We start from the raw sequence: 21,939 nt of genomic DNA on the forward strand, positions 1-21,939 counted from the left end.
CGATGGTCTACTGGACACCCTTGATCCAAAAATACTCCACATCATTTACCTACAAAGACTTCATAGATTCATTTGCCTACCCAGTCATGAACATGATGACCAATAACACTCAACCTAGAATCAGCCAAGAAATCAAGAGGTGCTACAATTGGCTAAGAATAACAAGGTGGGAGACTAGTACCTGTACCAAAACCATACTAAGATCAGGGTTTATGCCTGCCAACTATCCCCTTATAAGCTGCCCACATACCTCCCTATGAGGATATTTTCACTTGGGTGTTTTAGGCAAATCATCAGTTCAGATGAGGTCCTTCCTAGCAGCTAGGAATAAGACCCAATTAAAATAAAGAACCAATTGGGCCCCTTCATATGTAATAATAGAGCAGTTGGACCTGATGCTGACAAGATATTGCAACTTATGAAATTCAAAAACAGCTTCATGTGGTAGTATGACCCTCATGGGGCCATACACAAATTGAGAATCAATGTCAATTTGGGACCTTTCATCCACCATCCAAGACCTGATATTGAGAAGGTTTCCAACCAATCTGAGTGGTTGTAAAATACATTGATTGGCATGGATAGCATAGTAGTGGATGTTGAAAACACACTAATTGATGTTCAAAGCAAATTGACTAGAGTTCTTTCCTGTAGGTTCCAGAACTAGAGGAACCAATGAGTAATTTTTCTATTTTACAGACCCCAGCCAATGAGGACAGGAATCCAAAAAGAAATAGGGAGGAGGGTTCTAGTTCTTCCATGAGACTACATATGAATACTTTGAACTCAAGAAAAGGCCCAAGTTGAATCATGTGTCTGAACAGGAAGAGAAAATTGAATCAGTGGAAATAAATGACACTGAAACAATGGGGCAAAGAAGAAAAGACACAGCTGCGTCAAGTGAAACAGAGCAGCCATCAACCTCCAACACTCAAATGATTGAGAGACAGATGAGTGTTGAGGCTCCAGACCAACTGATAGAGAAAGAGACATCAAAGATAGGTATAAGGAAATAAATATGAGGAATGAGAAGTTGAAGGCTGAGACATACGCCCAATACTTCAAGCATACACCAACCAACCAGAGCAGGTTGATGTCATCTTTTGACATCAAAGCAGGAAATATGCAGGTCTCATTTATAAAGGCCACTATTCATCAACCAAAGACCTCAGCAGATTATAGGAAGACTGTTTTTTAGGTATTGGCCAAGGATTTTCATCCCATTGACCAGATAGAGTTTCATAAAAAAGCTAGAGAGATTATTTACTCCACCCTTACAAGAAAGGCCATGGCTGCACATAGGTTGTAGGGTTCACTAGATAATATAACAGCCCAATACAAATTGGAGGCCTCTTCACAGGCCAAAGACAACAGGATCAAGTCATTGGAGGACTTGGTCATTGAGTTGGGCCATGATCCAAGTGACATTAAGGCAGCTGAAAAATTGATCAAAAAGAAGAATGAGGATATAGCAGCTCTCAAGAAATAGCTAAATCTGCTTCATTTAGAACACCCACAAACTAAAGAGGTCCTGGAGAGCCAAATTGATCATGAAGAGATGATGGACCTAGTACTTCAATTGAATGATCAGTTGAAGGAGATGGAAAAAGAATTGGATAGCTTGATTCAACAAAAACAAGCTAGTCTTGAGGATGCCCCTACCACTGTTATTCCAACAGTAACCACTGTTGTACCTTCTACTTTGGCAGCATCCTTAGCTCCCACAACTCCAATGGCCACAACACTGCCAACATCTACACCCTCTACATCAGCAACAGGGTCTACAACAACAAGGTTTGTAGGTGATGAAGCAAACATGTTGGTCAAAGCAATGGAAGAAATGTCCATTCAAACCACTGAGATGAATAGGATTAAGGAGAAGGTGACCAACCTTGAAATTTACTACAAGCTTTCCCAAATCATGCACAAAGAAGAACAACAGAAGTGTACAAGGATGAATGAACAAATAAAAATCCTGGAGAAGGAAATGACACTGAATGAACCCCTAGGTCAGGCTAAAGAACAATTGTGGGCCAATATCATGGACTCTGTCAATGATATTTGGCCATCTATCCAAGTTATTTTTGAACAGATTTATTTAATAAAGAAGACTACAAAATCCATACAAAGAGTCAAAGCAGAACTTGGAGACATGCCAGAGGAAGTTGCAAGGATCATTCACTTCATTAACTCCAAGAACAAGTATGAGCTGCAAGAATTAGAGATGCTTGATAGAACAGGTACAATTTTGGAAGTTAAAAGGGTCCTCACCAAGAGGAATTTAATGTTAAACCTGGAAGACAAGTGCCAAACCATGCAGCTAGCCATTGACAGATTCATGTTCAAATTTGAAATTTTGAGGCAAAAAGGTTTACCAAATTCCTTGGTAATAATGATAAGTTGATGACATAGGAGGACTATAACAAAAAAAATCTGGGAAGTAGCGAGAGATCAGGTGAATACTTCATCCATGAAGGCCATACCTATTGTCAAAGTATTATATCAAACTTTTGAGAATTTGTTTTACCTCCAGCATGAGGTAAAACACCTTTTTTTCAATAAGCCTACTTTTGCCAAGTATACAGAGGCAGATGAGATTTTTAGAAAAATGATCAATATCCAATTACCAGATGCCAAAACATGGGAGAAATTAAATGACTTACTGTAAAAAGTCAAAAGGTGAAAATGTACAGTAAGAGTAAAAGGGCACAGTAAAAGGATATTGACAGGTTAGCCAAGTGAAAGTGTATCAGTTGAAAGATCAAAGTGAATAGAGCATCCAGCGTGAAGACCAAACAGCAAAGCACAAATTAAAGTGCAAAATATCAAAGATTAAAAGCCAGCACAACCTAATAAACAGGGAAAAAAAACATCAGTTCAATAGTTGTCTCTATTTTCTTGCATGAAGATTTTTCTTTTCTCCTAGATTAGTTCCCAAGACAGTTTGGGATATTTTGTAAATCATTTTGTATAAATACTTCATAATTCGAAGTATTGAAGGTGGATTGCTATACATTTGTAAAGTTATTTTGATCATAAACCTAAGGGTTATTGTGCCAATTTTCAAGTCAGCAGACTAGAGCAAGTAATAAAGAGATTGCATTACAGGATTCATGTGTAGAGTTATTATAATCAAATATTTTCTTTGTCAATTTTTTATTCTATTATGTTTTTCACAAACATAAATGTTATCTAAAGTTGAATGAATTAGCTAGAAATTTATCTCAGAATTTGTTTAAGTACACTCTGTTTTCCACAGTTAATCGTTTACATGTTTTTTTCTGATATCCAGATCTGAGAATCCTTAATTGCTCTCCCATCCTGGTTGACCTCTTTCACTTTCTTTAAAATCTGGCCTAATGAACCCTTAATTTCTCTTCAGATCCAATTGGAAACCACTTCACCATCTAACCTTGAGATTTGAAGTAACTCTACTATCTTGCCTTGTAGACACTATTTTTAGAACTTGATCCAGTCCTATTTGCTAGACATTTGACCCCATAGCCCAATGGTAAAAACATCGCTCTTTTCATCTAAGTAAGTGATCCCACCACCAAATCTAAATCAAAACCCAAGCACAATCATAACTAGCCTAAAATCAAATAACTAAACAAAGTTAAATAAAAAAGAGAGAGCCCTCTCTGAGATTAGGAAGGCTAGATCCTAATCTCCAAAGTTGGTTTGTGGTTACCTCTATCATTTCTTTTTCTAACTTTGAAGAAATTTTGGAGTGATAATAGGTGGGATGTGTAATTGGCTTCTTCTAGTACACATATAGATCATGAGGCATGGTTGATTAACTCAGGTGCATCCTTTCATATGACTCCCCATAGCAAGTGGTTTTGTGAGTATGAGAAATATGATGGTGGTGATGTGTTCCTCGGTGATGACAATAAGACTAGAATAATAGGATGAGGAAAAGTCAAGCTGAAGTTAGGTGGAAGGATTAGAATACTCCCCTATGTTCTGCACATTATAGGATTGGCCAAAAATCTATTTTATGTAAGCAAGATGGATGATGCAGGTGTAAAAATAGTGTTCAAGAAAGATACATACAAGATGGTTTAAGGAGCATAGGTATTGATTAGGGGAGTTTGATTCAAAAATCTGTACAAGCTATTGGGAAATATTGTTATTGATGGGTTCAATAGTTCTATTGTCCCTAAAAGTGGAGCAAAAAATATTGTAGTCTCAGGAGAAAAGATTATGTTGTGGCATCAAACACTATGACATATTGGAGAGAAGGGCCTTCAAATGCTAGATGGTAATGGTATGGTAGAATATATGTATACTTTTTCTCAAGATTTTGAATTCTATGAGCATTGTATATATGGGAAGCATAATTAGATGAGGTTTTCCACCTGGTGCTAAGAGGACAAAAGGAATATGAGATTTTGTGCACAGTGATGTGTTTGGACCTGTGTCGATTCCATCATTAGGTAAATATTTGTACTGCATCTTATCTATAGATGACTTCTCAAGGTATACATGGATATATTTTCTTTAGAATAAATTTGAAGTATATGACAGGCTTAGAGAATTTAAGGATTTGGTGGAAAATCAAACAAAGAAGAAGATTAAGGTGTTGGTGGAGAGTTTTACAAAAAGGAATTCAAAGAGTTTTATAATAATGTGGTATAACATGGAAAAATACCACTCCATACATACCTCAAAAAAATGGAGTTGCAGAAAGAATGAACAAGACATTGATGGAAAAGGAAAGGAGAATGCTTAGTGGTGGTGGGTTATGACAAGAATTCTGGGCAGAGGTAGTGGATACTACATGTTTCTTTTTTAATAGATCACCTTCATCAACATTGGAGGATAAGACTCTCACATATCAGGGTATTTGGAGGTGATGCATATGTACATGTTCCAAAGGAGAAAAGAACCATGTGTTATAGAAAATCTAGTGTCTATGCAGAGCTGCTAGTCCCACTAATGTTGGTAGCTACCTTAGAAACAAACAAATTAAAACTACTTTCGTTTTCCTTTATGAGAAATAGATAAGAGGGGAATAAAGGAGACCAACCTCTGTCTTGCGCTTAGTTCCTTGCATGATTCCTCTCCCTTCTGATAGATCTTTGCCACTCGCTTCCTCGTCTACCTAGCTTCAAAGAGCACCTATAGAATCAAATCAGCATAACACTATCCGAGAACATAGATCTATTATCATAAAAAATATAGGACCAGATATATATTGACCACACAAATGCATGTATCATCAATCATACAAGAATATGGAGGAAAACTTGAATAGATTTATTAATAATCAAGAATAGCAAAGAGGATTACAACCAATTGTTCTGACCCAGCATCATCCTCTTAGCAAGAAAGCCCTTCTTCACCTCATGAAAAGCTTAGATCACCCAACACTATGATGTTGCACCAAGAAACCAGCAGCACTTCCTTACAAGATACAAAATTCCGGCCTCTGGATCTCTGGGATGAGGGATCCATATATAGATGTTTGCAAGGGGGTGAGTCAGCTTTTGAGATTTGATTAGTGTCCTCTCTCTGATATTTCTTGATTCCACTTGGAGATTGATGATCTCTTACTCATCCCTGGGCGAATGCAGAGAGGCAAGTGTCACAGGAGAAGTTTCTGGAAGATTCCATGATCCTCCACCTTGCATATTGACCCTGCCATTTGTCCACTCTCTCCCATCGCACCCCATAGAAGGGCTTTTCAATATGCATCACACCTCCTGTGTGTATTTAGGTGGGATGCAACGCACTTTGACCATGGAGCAGGTGAGATGGTCTAGTTTTGACCAGTTTTGAGCAATTTTTCATGGAGAACTTCTGGGAGAAGATGTAATTAGTTGACCTTGTTCTTTTAGAGGTTGGAACAACACTTTTAGGGATTTAAGAGCCCTTGTTTTATGGACATTTATGATTGGGGTTGCAGTGCCCAAAAATGTCTATAATAGTTGCCCCCTAAAGCATGAGGTTGTTAATCTGTTGATGTCGGGTGAAATGCTTTATCATGAGGATCTGAAGTTTTTCCGAGCTGGAAGGTGACCTGTAATAAGATACAATACAATACATTATCTTCATAATATTTTAATGATCTAGCTGAGGCGGGCATTCCCATGCTCAGCTTTATAAATTCATTTTCATGTACATAAGACAGACAATCGTCTTAGTGTAGACTGATGATTCTGGTAGAGCCATCATCCCTTAGGTTGGATGATTATTTGTGTAGTAATGATGTACATTTGATGTCTTTATTTTCCTGAATATATATCGCAGCCCGGATGGATGAAACTAGATCCGAGGTCTTCAATCTCGTTCGATCTTCACTCAAAGTACAAGTCGATCCATGTGAGAGATGTTCTGGAGTCGAACATGGAAACACATCGCCTGATTACCAGCCAATGATGTAAGTTGTTAACAGGCGCGAGAGGAATCACCGATAATGATGATGACCCTCAAGGTACTACAGTACAATTCACGTGGTGTGAATAAGGGACTTGGCATCGAACACCACGCAAAATCTTTCAGTCGACGGCCATTGATGTAAACTTGTCGTTGGAAGTGAGAAACTTGCCATTGAGGCATGCAAGATTCAAAGTACTGAAAGGGTTGTTCCTAGATCGACTTCTTGGATAATGAGCTGATGTCGACAAGAAGTGATTCGTCATAGGAGGGCCTTAGTGAATCCCACATCAATGACACGGAACGGAGCAAATGATTTTAATGGAGGTGAAAACGATCTGGTGATATAAGGTTCAGGTTGGCGGTCATGAAAGAATGGAGCGTAAATGTATTGTAGTGGGTGAGACACAAGTGGATTCTCTGAGCGACTTCTCTTGAACATATCGGCGACACTAATATGATGGATTGGTTGCGTTAACCCCAAATATGTATGGTGTGATGGACCCATGGTGATATGACCAGTGAATGGAACAACCCAACCCGACTCATTTGCGGAGTGAAAGTGTCATGTTCAAGAGCGACTTGCTACCAATAAAGTTTTTTCAAGTTTTCTTCCCAATTTTTCCACAGTCATTGCTGACCAGTACCTCTTTATTTTTTTCAAGCTTGAGGAGGATAACATATGCTTGTTCTATAATTTTCGCTTTGGGCAAACCCATCGCTATGTTTTAACGATCCTAGCGATAGTCAAACTCGTTCTTGTCTGTATGGACAAGTTTTTCGCTATTCGGTTTAAACGATTTTAACGACAAGGATAACTCGATCCTTTTCAATTTTATAGAGTCTGAAAAGGGACGTAAAGAAAACTTCAATAATCCTTTTTCGTCATATAATCCCTTGAGTCCGAAAAATTATAAAACAATACAAAAGGGATGAATTTTCGGTACTTTTAACGATCCGAACAAAACAAGCGCTCGATCTTTTTGTGTAATGAGCCCTCAAGTCCAAAAAAATTAAAATCTAAAGGAGGGTTAGCACTTCCGGTCCCTTTAACGAGCTGGAGAGGCCAATTTCTCAGAAATCTTTTCATATTTTACGAGTCAGTTGAAAAGAGCTTAAATGAGACTCATTTTTTGAGGAACGAGTGATAAATTCGGGTAGCAGCTGATTCCAGGTAAGGTTTGGAATTTTCCAATCACGACAGTGTCACAAGGATGGCTAACAGGATCACTCTTCGCAGCTGTTCCTCAAAAAGGGTAAACAATCAAATGGAGGTTAATGATCGGCCAAAACAAAGTGGAGGTGATGATAAGAACACGACCAAGGCTTCAAAGGCTGATGATAATACATTCATAATCGTTATTTACCAGAAATTGGTTCATTTTTTAATGAGCTTAAACTCTGGGGGAACATTTGCTCATTGCTTATGTTTATTTTTTAACGAGCTTGAATTCCGCGTTAAAACTGCTCATTGCTTATGTTTATTTTTTAACGAGCTTGAATTCCACGTTATTTTTCAAAGCTTTGCCCCGCATCCTTTCTTTATGCAAGTTAGGAAACGACCAATCTTACGAGTTTAAAGGGTTAGAGGACCTATAAATTTAAAAAAATAAATGGTCGCTCTTTGCTTGCATGTCAAAAGGTTTGCATGCCCCCAGGTATAGTGAAGCAGAGTTTCCAGGTTACCCCTCAATTTGCAGACAAAACATTTGTTTTATCGGGAAAGGCCTACCTTTTCCAAGTTACCCTTCAATTTGCAGACAAAACATTTGTTCTATCAGGAAAGGCCTACCTTCTAATGGAGGTATCTTATTCCGGACTAATCCCATTTTCCCAAATGGACGGGTGTGTCAGCCAATCATATATCCTCCTTCGCAACCTACCCTATACCCAAGGTTTTCCTGTCGAAACAGGCCAGGGTGCATGCCCCGTGGGTTTCAGTCGTATCCTCCGAATCACTCGAGCTCATCAGGAGGACGAACTGGGGATTGATGAGACATTCCTTGCGTGAAAAGACCATTCAGGGTTGGTATATGACTATTTGCTATGTGTGAACCAGGGAATTAAAACTGCTCATTGCTTATGTTTATTTTTTAATGAGCTTGAATTCCACGTTATTTTTCAAAGCTTTGCCCTGCATCCTTTCTTTATGCAAGTTAGGAAACGACCAATCTTACGAGTTTAAAGGGTTAGAGGACCTATAAATTTAAAAAAATAAATGGTCGCTCTTTGCTTGCATGCCAAAAGGTTTTCATGCCCCCAGGTATAGTGAAGCAGAGTTTCCAGGTTACCCCTCAATTTGCAGACAAAACATTTGTTTTATCGGGAAAGGCCTACCTTTTCCAAGTTACCCTTCAATTTGCAGACAAAACATTTGTTCTATCAGGAAAGGCCTACCTTCTAATGGAGGTATCTTATTCCGGTCTAATCCCATTTTCCCAAATGGACGGGTGTGTCAGCCAATCATATATCCTCCTTCGAAACCTACCCTATACCCAAGGTTTTCCTGTCGAAACAGGCCAAGGTGCATGCCCCCTGGGTTTCAGTCATATCCTCCGAATCACTCGCGCTCATCAGGAGGACGGACTGGGGATTGATGAGACATTCCTTGCGTGAAAATACCATTCAGGGTTGGTATATGACTATTTGCTATGTGTGAACCAGGGAATTAAAGCTGGTCTACGAGCTCAACCACTCTTCCTTCATGCGAAAAACACATTACTCTAAAGAGTGAGGAGACAATGGCTCCCATGCAATAAGTATAGTCACGTCCAAGGAGTAGATTATAATCCAGGGGTCCTTGGACTACCATTACGTTCATGTGAACGATTTTCCTTCTCAATGTTATCGACACATTGGGAAGGATCCCTAACGGTCGACTGGTTCCTTTGTCAAAGCCTGTTAGATTTCTCATCTCAGGCAAAAGCGATGGAGAACCAAGTGCTTTCCAAGCAGTTGAGGAAAGGACACTCACAGAAGCCCCTTCATCTATGATGGTACCAGCCATGACCATTCTATATACTTGAGAAATGATTCGAAATGGTATACTAGCAGGTAAACGGGGTCTACCTAGTAGATTCCAATCGAAGGAAACAACCAGGTTGCTTGGAGGTGGGACCGAATAGACGGTTGGATATGACTCTGACAAACTTCCTTCCTGCGGTAAAGGAACGGGTAGACTACCCCCATGTTCATCGGAGTCTATGCTTACGAAGAGAATTTGAACGATGACGTTCTTGTTCTCTTCGGTGACTGTATCATCTGAAGGCAAGACTGGGTCAACTGCCGCCTTGACCTTTTGACTTTCGTTTGGTGTGGATTCAGATGGTTTATCTTCAATGATAGACGCTTCGACCGACCACAATGGCGTGTCAGCCGGATCTCAACTAGTGACGGACTCAACAAGAGTTTCTTATATCCAGGAGGAAGTCATAACAGTGAAACCAGACAGTCGTCCAAAACTCTTTTAGCCTCGTCTAAGAAGGGACAACGGTGGACGGCGTGATCGCCTTCACACAGTTTACAAGGAAATTTACATCTTCCTTTTTGCCCAGGGGCTTCACTTTCACTAGTTGACGTGTACTTTCAACATGATCATCAGAGGTTGATGACACCAGATTGTGCAAACGAGGATACCAGTCCCTTAAGATCCGAGGGATGCAAGGACAATCTCGATGATAGTGGTCTCCTTTGTAAATGACACATGGCAATTTAGGCCTGGATGGTGCAGTGTGGATTTTCGCTAGACGATGCCTGGTCGCCCCTTTTTGCCTTTGGCTCCTTATTCTTCTTCTCTTTCTTCTTCTTCTCCTTCTTCTTCTCAGTTACTTGATTTTTGGCTTTACCGGTTTCATCAAGTGAAGAGGAAGGAGGAGAGGAAGAATTGGATGAAGTAGAGGGTTGGGGGGTAACTCTGGTATCGTTTAGTTGCTGACTTGATTGTTCAGGAATCACGGTGTTCTGAACGATAGAGGTTGAGAAGAGCCATACGGGCAAGCCGATTGTCAATCCTGGAAGCGACAATGTGGCCATATGGGGCGCACCAACATCTCCCCAAGAGGAGAAAGGACTAGGATTTCCCCCAAGGGGAACTCCTTGGTTGGTGGACTCCATTTTTCTCAACCTAAGACCAATGTAGGAAAGGTGATATTTATTCCGATTAAAATAAATTTTAGACGCTTTGACACAACTTGTTTTTTCAATTTTTAAGAGTCGAGAAAAAATAAAAGATGACTCTAGTCGCCTTCGATTTTTAATGAGCCTGAAGTGACAAGTGCTCAGATGGACCTTTTCCTTTAAGGAGTCTGAAAAGGAACAAAAGAGATTGCTCTGGAAATCTAGACAGAGGGATTACCAAACCATCGCAAAACTGTAGAATACTTTTTACGGTACGGCAGTCAATCTTCCCGAATGTTGTGTTCAGTGCATTGTGATCGATAGGGCGGCAGCCACGGCTTCCTGTGGATAAAGGATAAAGCCTATTGTGGTCTCCCAATATATACTCGACGGTACGTGGGAGCATAAGTCTGTACTGGCACTTATCGTCTCAAAGTGGAGGAATCACCCAACCATTAATGAAAACAACAGTTACCAGGCTTTACGACGCCGAAATACGTCTCTAGCCTAGGCTTCTAAATGTTGTGCATTAGGTTCCAAAGCATTTTTAGATTCATTAAATTTATTTTACAGTTGATCTTGCTTAAGAAATTTTCCTTTCAGGTTCACCGCATGATGTAGATGTACAATTCCTAAAATGTAATCTAAGATGATAAACAATCGTTTAAACTTCTTTTTGCAATGAAAATCCTAGCTACTAAGGAAAGAGAGATGATGTTCTTTCAACATAGAGCAGAGAGCACACACTATATGCACTGTCTTAAATCAAACCAATAAACAGTGTAAATGAAAATGCACATGCATGTATTTTTTTAAGCCTTCTTAATGTGTGAATGATAAAAAGAAAGCTAAGCTGAATTATTTTTCAAAGCGATATTACTAGCAAGTTTATTTTCAAGACAAAATGAGGACAATGACGACACTTTGCGATTTGGAATTGAAAACTTGCTTTCGACACTTGTAAAACTACTAATTCAAATCAAATACAAGAGTAACAGTGTAATCGACTATCAAGAACAATCGGATTCTCTTCTATGACTGAAAACGAAACTTGCGACACTTTCAAATCAAGAAATGATAGTTCAATTACGCTACTTCTTTGTAAAAGAGAACTGAAAATGGCTCAAAATACATAAAAATATTTACAGTTCTTTGCACAATGGAGGTGGAATAATGGCAAGGAAGGGGGTTTCAAAAGAGGTATACTGACTACAGACAACAAAACTCCTGAATAGAGCTGAAAAGAGTGAACAAAGAAACCAAAATCTAAGAGTAGAAGAGGTCTTGTCTGATCAGCGCACCTGTAACACAGGAAAGTGAGATGCAGCGCACCTACTACACACAGGAAGTGCGATGCATCTGGCTTCCAAAGAAGAGACAGTGCGATGGTCCAGGGACGAGACTTCAACTGGGTTCTGGGTCACAGTTTGCAGCTCAGTTCAGGGATTTAGGCCGAGCAAGTGATAATCAGTAAATAAATCACAGGGGTAGATCTAAGGAGGTTAATAGAGCCACCACAAGGGCAATTAGAGAGCTTGTAAATCGATTGTTCAATTCATAAACAAAACCTGAAGATAGACTGAAGCAGCATTGATCTACTTTGCACTTGCATAGAAAATGCAGTTCAAAGGCTAGCTGGCTTGACTTCAGGCTCCGTCTATAAGTTTATAAAGCAAACAAATATAGACAAACAAACAATCTATTCGCTCCCCAGTGGAGTCGCCATTTTGTTATCGGGAAATCTAGTGTCTATGTAGAGCTGATAGTCCCACTAAGGTTGGTAGCTACCTTAGAAACAAACAAACTAAAACCACTTTCGTTTTCCTTTATGAGAAGTAGATAAGAGGGAAAAGAAGGAGACCAACCTCTGTCTTGCGCTTGGTTCCTTGCTTGATTCCTCTCCCTTCTGATAGATCTTTTCCACTTGCTTCCTCATCTACCCAGCTTCAAAGAGCACCTATAGAATCAAAGCAGCATAACACTATCCAAGAACATAGATCTACTATCATAAACAATATAGGACCAGATATCTATTGACCACACAAATACATATATTATCAATCATACAAGAATGTGGAGGAAAACTTGAATAGATTTATTAATAATCAAGAATAGCAAAGAGGATTACAACCAATTGTTCTGACCTAGCATCATCCTCTCAGCAAGAAAGCCCTTTTTCACCTCATGAAAAGCTTAGATCACCCAACATTATGATGTTACACCAAGAAACCAGCAGCACTTCCTTACAAGATACAAAATTCCAGCCCCCTCGATCTCTGGGATGAGGGATCCATATATAGATGTTTGCAATGGGGGTCAGTCAGCTTTTGAGATTTGATTAGTGTCCTCTCTCTGGTAGTTCTTGATTCCACTTGGAGATTGATGATCTCTTACTCATCCCTGGGCGAATGCAGAGAGGCAAGTGTCACAGGAGAAGTTTCTAGAAGATTCTATGATCCTCCACCTTGCAGATTGACCCTGCCATTTGTCCATTCTCGCCTATCGCACCGCATAGAAGGGATTTTTAGTATGCATCGCACCTCCCATGTGTATTTAGGTGGGATGCAGCACACTTTGACCATGGAGCAGGTGAGATGGTCCATTTTTTACCAATTTTGAGCAATTTTTCATGGTGAACTTCTGGGAGAAGATGTAATCAGTTGACCTTGTTCTTTTAGAGGTTGGAACAACACTTTTAAGGATTTAAGAGCCCTTGTTTTATGGACATTTATGATTGGGGTTGCAGTGCCCAAAAATGTCTATAACACCATGTGGGATAATAAATATGAAAGGTGCATCTTTATTGGGTATAAAGATGGTTTAAAAGGTTACAAGACTTTGAATCTTGAAAGAAACAAGTTTGTGTATAGTCGAGATGTGGTATTTAAAGAAGTGAAGGATTCCATGAAACACGATGTCCTACAAAGGGAAAAGGAACTAGAGAAGATAGAGTTTGATATGAAGGATGAAGAATCATACTCCATAAAAGAACAAGAATAAGAAGAAGGATAACCACACACTCCAATTTTGAGGAGATCAATTTAGGAAAGAAGGAAACTAGAGAGGTATACTCTATTTGATTTTCATTCCATTTTTTTATTATCTATTACTAATGACGATCCCAAAATTGTCAGGGAAGTAGTGGATTTAAAGGGTGGAAACTCTAGAAAAAGGCCATGGTTGAAGAAATAATAGCCTTGGCCAAGAATGAGGCTTGGGATCTAATGGAGTTGCCAACTAGAAGAAAACCCATTGGAAGCAAATGGGTGTTTAAGAAGAAGATGAACACAAAAGGAAAAGTGGAGAAATATAAAGCTCAATTAGTAGTGAAAGGTTATTCCCAAGTGCCAACAATTGATTTTGGAGATATTTTTCCTCCAGGTATTGCGAAGTTAGATTTTATTATTTTGCTTTTATCTATTTCTACTTATTTTGATTTTGAGGTAGAATAGATGGATGTGAAGACAACATTCATACATGGGGATTTAGAAAAAGAGATCTACATGAAGCAGTTGGAAGGATTTGCAATGAAGAGCAAGAAAGAACTGATATGTAGGTTAAAAAAGTATCTATATGGATCAAAAAAATCACCAAGGATGTCATATCAAAAATTTGATACATATATACAAGGACATGACTTCACAAGGAGAAAAGTAGATCATTATTTGTATTACAAATTAGTTGGTGATATTGTTATTTATTTGGTCTTATATGTGGATGATATGTTGTTGATTGGAAATGACCGAGAAACGATCTAGGATGTGAGGACCAAATTATCCTTTAAATTCAATATGAAGGATCTTGGTGCTGCAAACTTTATTTTGGGCATGAAAATTAAAAGAGATTGAGCAAAGAGGAAGCTTTGGTTAAATCAAAGGAAATATGTTGAGAAAATATTGTAGAGGTTTAATATGTAGGATAGTAAACTGATGAAGGTTTATATTCATGTAGATGTAAAGTTATCTACAAAACAATGTCCCAAGACAATGAAGTGGAAGAGGACATGTCCTGTGTTCCATATGTGAGTGTAATAGGAATTTTGATGTATGTAATGATTTGTATTAGACCATACATTGCATCTGCAGTACGAGTATTGGAAGGTTTATGTCAAAATCAGGGAAGGAGAATTGGGCAGTAGTAAAGTGGGTTTTCAGGTATCACTGTGGCACTAGTGATTATGGTTTGTGATACGAAGGAAGACCAAGATTGGAAAGTGTTGGAAATACGTGGCTTTGTTGATGCAGACTGGGCAGGAGATCCCGATCAGAGAAAATCTATAGGTGGGTATGTGTTTAACCTATTTGGAGGATAAATTAGTTGGATGAGCAAGATACAATTTGTAGTGGCACTTTCAATTACAGAGGCTGAATAAGAATAAATCATGATAACAAGCTATAAGAATAGATCATGACAAAGAAAAATAATATAGATGTTCAGTATCACTTTGTGATGGATATGGTTGAAGACAAAAAGGTGTTGTTGGCAAAGGTGAACACTTTGAAGAATGTTGCACATGCGTTGACAGATTTTGTGAGATCTAAAAATTTTAATTCGTGTAGAGAAACAATGGGAATTGCAACCCTAGACCAATAAATTTGTACTCCTACACCCCCATGTATGCAAGGAAAACAACAAGTGGGAGAATCTTGGGTATGTGTTATATTCTTTTCACAATTAACCCCATACACAATAAGTTGCATCGAGGCGTCACAAGGGGGCTGGTATCTCCCATTGTTTGGGGGGTCACAAGGGGGATGATAGCCCCCCTTATTTAGGGGGTCATGGGGTGGGGGTTGTAGGGGGGTAGTAACCCCCTCGCACATGGTTTGGGGCAGGGCCTTGTAAATTTCTTTTGGGTGGACTAACCCATGGTTTTGCGCATGGTTTTATGCATGATGGTTTTTCCCATTGTTTTGTAGATCTGTTCAAATGAAACATGATTATGTTCTAATACATGGTTAATGGATTAGGGGTTTATGAATTCTTTTACATGTATATAAAGCACTGTAACATTGAAAGGAATATAATGAAAAATCAATTTAGTTTTCTTGGTTTTGGGTTCCAAGAGAAAAATATCTGTGTATAATTTTGTTCTCGTCATTTTATATTTTATGTTTTTAAGAATTCATTTGCAATTATTATCTGTATAGGGTTAAAACTTTCAAGAACCTCATTTTGCATATAATCACAACTATTGGGTGTTCATCAACATTAGTTGATGTTGAAAAGTGTAGCTTGGGAGGTATTCCCACAAGTCTAGGGTACTTGACTTGTTAGGATTTGACCCACCCAAATGACTTGGTTGGGAAAAGTACCCAAGTAGTGGGTTTTGAACCCAAAGGAGTGGATTTAATACAAGAAACTGAATTTTAATTATTAATATATTTGTGTTTGGACATGTAGGCTCAGGCCAATTGGGTGCCATAGACATAACCCTTGGAGATAATTATACACCCCATGAACATGTATATATTGGAGGAAAATTTGGGGACATTTCACAACATAACATCTCATCCATTTGTGAATAGTGAAGCCAAGTGAGACGTAGATCTTCAAGTATGAGCTAGTGTGCTGGAGCATATCTAAGGTTGAGATCATATCTAGAAGAAGGTGAGCATATTTATGTCTATTTTATGGGAAAATACTAAGTTGTATAAGGAGTTGGCCGAGTTTATTCTACACAGGAAAGAAGGCTACAACCTTGAGGAAAAGGTCGAGACCTCTGTCTAACTCAGAGTGGGCCAGTAGCGCCTTAGTTAAGTCGTAGAGGGTCGCAGAGACCACATAACGCCTTAGTCTATCACAAAGTAGGCTGAAAGTCTTAGGAAAAGTTCACAATAAGGTCAAAAGGCCTCAAGGTTAGGCATATCACTTTGCGAGAGGGCCAAGACCCCTTAGAAAAATCGGAACCATGAGCATAAGTAGTGGAAGTATGTGGTCTGTGGAATAGGTATATGAGGCTACTATTATTTGTTGGGAGGGCATTGAGTGTGTTTCTTGAAGTATTCTCACCAAAGGAGGGTGTAAACAAGTGGTTTGAAGTCTAATTTATATAAAGAATTGAAGGGATTGGTTCACTGTGAGTATTTGTGATTTTGGAGTTGGTTTTGTTGTGACTTTGAAGGAAAAATGCCATTGTGAGCAATTGTGTATGCATAGATCTTAAAGGATCTATTTCTTTGTGAGATTAGAGGCAAAGGATAGCTAGGTACATAAAGGACAAGAGGGAAGAAAGGGATAGAAGTGAAGGACACCTACAATAATTAAGTCAAGCATTTGTTCTTTGTTGTTTGGAAATATTGAGAGGCTAAAGGAATTATCTTCAAGCCATGCTTATATTAGTCTTGTTTCAGGGCTTTATAAGGGCCATGATCCCTAGTAGAAGAGCCCTGTGTTTGTGCCTACAAAAAACAAGTGTACTTTATTATTTCACCATTGTTACGTTTCCGCTATGCAAAGTACTTGTAGTGTTGTGTATCTTCATTGTGTTTATGATCAAGTCTAGACATATACCAAATCTGGGATATAAATAATCTTCAACAGTTGGTACCTTATTCTCAATTTGATTCGTAACCTCATGACCAATGGAATTATTCATATCTTCTCAAAGGATTTCATATTTAATCTCAACTTCACTCATTCTATGATTTCTTCATTGAAAGGAAATCACTAGTAATTAGGGTTACAGACCCTAACTTGTGTGTCCCATATCTCATTGTATCTAGTCCTTGGGTTTCCCCTATCCATGCTTATACATATATTCTCTAATCAATATTACAATGTTCATGTCTAGTGTATCTTTCCCTACATCAACCTTGAGTCTCCTACTTCACTTGTCTTGTGATATCCAATTGATAATTAGTGTGAAACTTGAAGTTGACCATTGAAAATTCATGTGCCAACTAGTTATTGATTTACATTTATTGTGGGAAACCCTATAAATTCATACCATTGACTCTACCATACTACATACACCATCACAACTAAAGCCACGAACATGTGAATGTATCTCCATTCAAAGTGCAGTCATTCCAATGGAGATCCAATCTCTGAATTAGTGCATCCATCCCTTATCCTTTTTCAAAATGTCGGCAATCTTGGGTCTATTGGATTTCAACATTCATCATTTCCACACACCAAACTTGATGCACAATGCATGAATGTATCTATTGTGATCCCATGTTTGTAACTTAAGTTCACCATCAAGTATATGCATCCTTTGATCACTAAATCATTTGAAGCTTGGAACAAATAACGGGAAATTATTAGGGTATAAAATTTTGGTAATAATTACATGTGAAATTTCTCATATGAGCTTGATATATATCTACAATCATTCCACAATGATAATTTGAGTATCTACTATGATAATAATTGTTTTCCAATCACTTGAAATTTCTTTTGTTAACTATTTTGGTTGTAGCTACTTAATCCTTTATGTTGCAAGTTAAGTAACTCAAGGTCATAAGTGAAAATTGTCACAAATTCCTCCACCTTCTTTCTTTACCATTTTACTTAGGAGGAGTGGAAGCACTCTTTTCTCTTGTTGGTCGAAATAGGTTTAGTTTGTATTTCCAACCTTGAACTATTTTGGCCATTTTAAGGATTCCTCATTAGTTCTAGGAAACTTTTGCTATTTACCTAGAAGTGAGAGGAAGGCCACTGAGGTGATAATGGGCGGTTTTCCTAGTAGTTTCCCCTTGAATTTTTCCCATAGGATCAAAATTCCCTTTAATGAGAGTTAGAGTAGCAAAACCATCTATATTCCAATTCATCTTTCATTCTCCCCCAAGGAGACACAACCTAGGGGATCCCTCCTCATCTATTTCACTACACATGTCTAAGCAATTTGGTCACATGTTCAAGGTACCTATCTCCTTGTTTATAGCATGCCCATTTTTTAAGATTTTTTTATTCATTAATAATTGAAAAACACATTCTTTACAAGAATAGGATAAACATTCATATCATTGCACCCAATTGAGTCTCTTTTTAACTTGTTGTAGTCTTGGTCACCCTTGGTCAAAGCATTTTCACTAAGTCACACATGCCAATAATGGTTCTAGTATCTTGCAGCACCTCAATTATCCTAGTGTCCACCATTGTGATTCCCATAGTTGCCTATACTTCTCTTCAATCCCAGTTTGATATACATTTAGCATATCCAATCACCCCCCTATCATCAAATCGTCTTATGTCTAATTAGTTTGTTGACTACCTCCATTATCAATCATCATTTGTGTTTCACCCAACTTAATTATTGAATCTCATCTTCAGTGGCTACCTCCTCCATAATTATCAAAGCCCTCCCCCATTACAGTTTGGTAACTAGTTCATCCTTATTTGATTTCAAGGGAACTACTACCTTTTGCAGTAGCATCTTGATTCCTATTGACACCAAATAAGATTTTCTCGAAATGTTGTTGTATCTTGATCCCCATTCCCATCATCAATGGTGAACCTTGAGAAGGAGAGAGAGAGAGAGAGACTAAAAAATTCTCTCTAATTCCATTTAACCCCCTAATGTTCAACGTCATATCATTAGCACATTAAGATGGGTCACACATAGTAATAGTTATAGCCTCTAATTCTAGTTGAAAACCTTTAGGCTTGTATGGAGATCAATGCATTTAAGGAAAAATCTAACATATTTTGTCCCAATATGTTCTAGGGATCCCTCTCTTTACTATTATCAGTGCCCAAAAGGGAAATGCATATTTCAATAGAAAAAATTCTCTAGCGACCATGTCATTTACATTCATTCAAACAAGTTCATCATGTTCAAACATGATCCCAAGGCACATATGTTAGCTATTGTAATGTATTTTGATAATTTCATGAGCATGGAAAATTCCCACTACATTTATATAAGAGTTTGGTTTCGTTCAGGTGGGCTTCATCACTTCTCTGTGAGACATCCTCTCTTATGGGTCACAAGCCTCTCCATACAACAATTTGTTATAAGTTATAGGCACGTGGGACAAAAAAAGATGATGAATTTTATTTGTATGGTGGCTCCTAATATCACACATCAAGGGGCATCTATTATCACTTTAATTTTTCTCACATAACATCCATGCTCATCTAAAAAAATCATTAGCCTACAAGAACACATCACAACAAGGCTGCCTCATGGCTTCTTGTTATTGTCTCAAAACAGTTTGGGAAAACATGATAAAAGTGAGTTTTCATATACTTGTGCAACTTTCTTTCATTGGCACTCACAACTTCCATAGTTATTCATTGAAAAATCACAGAAGTTTACGTGCACAGACAAATAGACTTCTTGGACACAATTAAGAATGAAGGCCTGGCCCAAGTACCTCTAGGATGATGTACAAGTGAAGCTCAAGGTCCATTTCACTCACAAGGAGTACTTTGGCTTCCCAAAGTCTCCATAAAGTATTGAGATCTCCATTTCAAATGAAGAGATTTTAGACATGTGCTAGTATTTCATGGAACTTGGATTTTTCCAATAAATAAGAGCCACATGGACAAGGGCCAGCATTCGAAGAAGAAAATGTGCAAGGTTATGTTGTAGGAATGAGATTCAAGACAACTTGGTCTTGCTATCTCATCGCAACAATCCATAACCCTTGTACTTGTGTGAGCTCTTATGTCAAAGAGTAAAGACATTTCTTCATACAGACCATTTGAGCAGTGTTTCATTTGCATCCAACCAAAATCTCCCCATGTATTGTTATTCATATGCAAACCGTTCCATTAAATTAATATGAAGACCGTTAAACTTCCCTCCGTCTTGTGCAGTTTTTGGTTTAAATCTTATGCATGTTACACCATTCCATGTTTATTGCAACCATATTCTTTTAATTGCTCTTGACTCTAACTATCTTTTGTTTTATAACTCATATCCTAATTATAACAAGGATATCTCCTTTGTTATTGTAACAAAATTCAACAAAATAAAAATAATAAGAAATAATCGTGAATGGAACACATAAATTATATATAATCTCGAAACACACATAAAATTATAATTTTAAGGTTATTGAATACTAAATATAAAATTCAAATAATAATTTGTAAATTTTTATTTTGAAAATTATAATATATCAAAAGGAGAAAAACTAATCAACAATTTGCAATTTTTTTTTTCTTTTCAGAACGAGAAAAAAGAAACTTTGATTATATTATATAAATCAAATTTTACATAGTTTGTAATGATAGTAATAGTCATAGGTCATCATATACATCCACTCAAAAAACATAGGCCAAAAACAAAATATCCAATCAAAAAGCACAACATTAGGATAAAATGTCATAGAAATTTTGAAAGCAAAGGACCCATTACAAAAATGACCTGCAGGTCAAATATGCCATGGAAGCATAATGGAACTAAAGGAAGCATCATCAAAATACTTGCCAACATCGCATGTTGATTTGGGCATAGCATACAATCAAAAGTCTAGAAAGAGGCCCCATGCTGCATCAGGGAATAGGATCGATAATCACCCTATGGGTAAAAAACTGGATTCCAACATCTGTACCAAACAAAAAGACTAAAATTTGATGCAACCAGGGTCCATATTCAAACCATTCTTGGACAAAGCATCCACATCTTGGTTGAGCTCTCTAGGAACATGAGATAAATAAACCGATTGGAATAATCCCATAATCTTATGGATCCTTTGCATCCAATTTTCCAAAAGGGGAGGGACAAAGCATGTTTGTTGGTTAATCCAATGAATCGTAACTTGAGCATCACCTAACTAGGGATCTCTAGAGGGCAATGACCTCTGCCCTACTCTTTGTATTGCTCCCAACATTCCAAGAAAATTTCCAAGTGATATCTGTGTCCATGTTGATGAACACTCCATATCCACATATGACATTTTTTGTCGCCCCACCAAAGTGACTAGATGGAAGAACAATAGAGAAATTCTTATTTGCAATAGCCCTTGAGTTCTTGGGAGATTGTCGCCCCATCAAAGTGACCACATGGAAGAACAATAGAGAAATTCTTATTTGCAATAGCCCTTGAGTTCTTGGGAGATGACTTCTTCTTGTATTCCATATAATAAGCACAAGTATATGTTGCCACAAATTAAAATTTATATAATTAATTGTATTATTAAATTATATTTTTGAAAAATTAATATTTAATTGTATAAGTAATTAGAAAATTAAAATTAGAATGAATTGGTCTCTCTATTTAACTTGTTTCTTAGATCTGATTCTTCATCTTGTGTTAAGGATGAACCACACTTGATGGTTGTCCACAAATAAATTTTGGTGTTATTATAGCCTAAAACTTATCTCAAAAACTTCATATTTATTATAATTTTCAAACCAAAATATATTTCCAAATTTCTTCAACAAATTATTTTACTTTATTTTTAAATAACAATAAATAAATAAATTATGTAAAAAAAACAAATTATATTACTTAATTTTTAAACATCAATAAATAAATAAATTATG

Source organism: Pinus tabuliformis, chromosome 7 (assembly GCF_031772625.1).
Source record: "Pinus tabuliformis cultivar Carrire ecotype Pingquan chromosome 7, CPIR1, whole genome shotgun sequence".
In the NCBI taxonomy this organism is placed as follows: Eukaryota; Viridiplantae; Streptophyta; class Pinopsida; order Pinales; family Pinaceae; genus Pinus; species Pinus tabuliformis.